Below are 3762 nucleotides of genomic sequence, written 5' to 3'. Positions count from 1 at the left end.
GGAGTTGGTGATGGACATGGAAGCCTGGCATGCTGTGATTCATGGGGTCACAAAGAGTCGGACACAACTGAGAGACTGAACTGAACTGAACTGAATTGAAAATCACTGCAGATGGTGACTGTGGCCATGAAATTAAAAGATGCTTACTCCTTGGAAGAAAAACTATGACCAACCTAGGCAGCATGTAAAAAGCAGAGATGTTACTTTGCTGACAAAGGTCCATCTAGTTAAGGCTATGGTTTTTCCAGTAGTCATGTATGGATGTGAGAGTTGTACCATAAAGAAAGCTGAATGCCAAAGAATTGATGCTTTTGAACTGTGGTGTTGGAGAAGACTCTTGAGAGTCCCTTGAACTTCAAGGAGATCCAACCAGTCCATCCTAAAGGACATCAATCCTGAGTATTCATTGGAAGGACTGATGCTGAAGCTGAAACTCCAAAACTCTGGCCACCTGATATGAAGACCTGACACATTGGAAAAGACCCTGAAGTTGGGAAAGATTGAAGGCAAGAGAAGAGGATGACAGAGGATAAGATGGTTAGATGGCATCACCAACTCGATGGACATGAGTTTGAGTAAACTCCGGAAGTTGGTAATGGACAGGGAAGCCTGGCGTGCTGCAATCCATGGGGTGGCAAAGAGTCGGACATGACTGAGCAACTGAACTGAACTGAATGAGTTAATATTCATTCTTTAACATCTTTGTATTAATAAATATATCCAATTTGCTTTCCTTTAAGTAATTACCTGAGGAGAAGGAAAGGAAAGTAACAGGCATTTTGAGAAAGAATTTGTTACCTTTTTTTGCATTTTAAAAAATTGAGTTTTCTTGTCTGAGTAAAAAAAACCTTTCCTTTTGAAACCATAATACTTTTGCTGAAGATGGAGCCATCCTTGGCTTCAGGCATCATTTTCCATCTAAGATTGACACTGTGTTTACCAAAATGAAAACTGATATTAATTGAAACTGGTTTTATTGTTTTGTTTTGGTCTTTTTGCTATTTACATTTTGGCTATACTTGTTTGTGACCATCATTCTGTCCTTAGTCCATGAATGTTTTTCTTATGCTTTCAACAGGGAATTCTCATCATTATAATAAAATGTCTAGGCAAATACTGATTTTTTCTGGCATTCCTTTAATTCAACTCTTCCTCATCTTGTAAGTCTAAATTTACTTACCATTTGCACTATAATAACAAATAAATCACACAAACAGAAACTTAACCAGCATATTTTCTGAAGTTAGGCGATGTTGAAGGAAAATTTCTGCTAGTGCACATCCAAACTGGTAGAACTACTGAGACCCATGAAGTTGCTTGTACACTGTTTCAGAAATGGCATTCCTGGGAATGTATCCTTAAAAAATATAATTTGGTAGATATGAAAACAAATAAAAAGCAAATAAAAATATTCACTGTTTATTATTTAAAAGCTATACAAATGGCCAGATATAGGAGACCGGCTAAGTAGGTATTGTGTGTTCATGTGCTGTTACTTCAGTTGTGTCTGACTCTTTGAGACCTTGTGGACTGTAGTTCACAAGGCTCCTCTGTCCATGGAATTCTCCAGGCAACAATACTGGAGTAGGTTGCCATGCCCTCCTCCAGGGGATTTTCCTCATCCAGGGATTGAACCCGTATCTCTTCTGTCTCCTGCACTAGCAGACAAGTTTACCACTAGAGTCACCTCAGTGAAAAGGAAGACATTTGAAAATATGATTTAAGACAATATAAAAAAAAAGATATTATAAAGGTAGTGGTAATGAAAAGCATTATACAAAATAATATGCTATTTTATAGCTTTAATTAAATATAACTGCAGATGAGAAAGAAATAGATGGTAATACACAAAAATGGAAATAGTTGCTGTGCTAAATGAAAGAGTTGTTGAAACTTTTTTCAGCAATTATTATTGCTACTTCATTTTTGATTGACTTTTAATTTCATTGATTTTTTAATTAATAAAGATGCTAATTTTCATGTAAAAATTGAGGTTTAATTGACATATAATATTTTAGGTTCAAGTGTACAACATAACGATTTTATATTTATGTGGACTGTTAAATGCTCACTGCAATAAGTCTAGCTATCATCCATCACCATACAAGATTAGTTTCTTTTCTTGTGATGAGAATGTTTAAGATTAGATCCTTAGCAACTTTCAAATGAATATTACAATATTGACTACAGTCATTACGCTGTACATTATCCTCATGACTTATTTTATAACTGGTCATTTTTACCTCTTTACCCTCTTCACTCATTAGTCCCACCCACCGCCGACTTCCTCTCTAGCAACTACCAATCTGTTCTCTATGAGGTTTGTTTTCTTTTGTTTGTTCATTTGTTATATTTTTTAGAGTCCACATGTAAGTGAAATCATCAGTACTTTGGTTTATTTCATGTAGCATAATACCCTTAAAGTCCATCAATGTTGTCACAAATGGCAAGGTTTCTTTCTTTTTTTAAGCTGAGTAGTATTTTATTACATATGACCCATCATATATACTATCTTCTTGACCCAGGGATCAAACCTGGGTCTCCTGCATTGCGGCAGATTCTTTACTGTCTGAGCCACAAGGGAAGCCTCTTTTATATGATACCACATCTTTATCCATTCATCTATCAGCAAAAACTCAGATTAATAATACTGTAATGACAGGGACGTTGCAGAGATCTTTTTGAGTTAATGTTTTTATTTCCTTAGGACAAATACCCATGAATAGAATTGCTAGATCATACAGTAGTTCTAGTTTTAATTTTTTGAGAAAGCTCCATACTGTTTTCCATACTGGCTACACCAGTTTACATTCCCACCAAAAGTGCACAAGGGTCCCTCTCCTCCACATCCTCACCAGTGTTTGTTATTTTTTGTCTTTTTGATAAAGCCATTCTCACAAGTCTGAGGTAGTATCTTATTGTGGTTTTGATGTGCATCTCCCTGATGATTAGTGATGTTGAGCATCTTTACATGTGCCTGTTGGCCATCTGTATGTCTTTGGGAAAGTGTCTATTCTGGTCTTTTGTCCATTCTTAATTGGATTTTATTTTGCTATTGATCTGTATGAGTTCCTTATTTATTTTCAGTATTAACCTTTGATCATATATATGATTGACAAATGCCTTCTCCCATTCCATAGGCTGCCTTTTCATTTTGTTGATGGTCTCCTTCACTGGGAAGACACTTAGTTTGATGTAGTTCCACTTATTTATTTTGCTTATGCTCTACTTGCTTCTGGTTGTTATTGTTCAGTCACTCAGTCATGTCCAACTTTTTGCGACCCCATGGACTACAGCACGCCAGACTATCCTGTTCTTCACTGTCTCCGGGAGTTTGCTCAAACTAATGTCCATTGACTCAATGGTGCCATCCAACCATCTCATCCTCTGACACCCTCTTCTCCTCCTGCCCTCAGTATCTCCCAACATCAGGGTCTTTTCCAATGACCTGGCTCTTTGCATCAAGTGGCCAAAGTATTGCAGCTTCATGATCAGTCCTTTCAGTGAATATTCAGGGTTGATTTCCTATAGGATTGACTGGGTTTGAGCTCCTTGCTGTCCAAGGGACTCTCAAGAGTCTTCTCCAACACCACAGTTCAAAAGCATCAATTCTTTGGCGCTCAGCTTTCTTCACAGTCCAACTCTCACATCCATAGATGACCACTGGAAAAACCATAGCCTTGACTAGATGGATCTTTGCTGGCAAAGTAATGTCTCTGCTTTTTAATATGCTATCTAGGTTGATCATAACTTTCCTTCCAA

This window comes from Bison bison, unplaced genomic scaffold (assembly GCF_000754665.1).
Source record: "Bison bison bison isolate TAMUID 2011002044 unplaced genomic scaffold, Bison_UMD1.0 scf7180017864040, whole genome shotgun sequence".
In the NCBI taxonomy this organism is placed as follows: Eukaryota; Metazoa; Chordata; class Mammalia; order Artiodactyla; family Bovidae; genus Bison; species Bison bison.
This window is presented reverse-complemented; position numbering follows the sequence as displayed.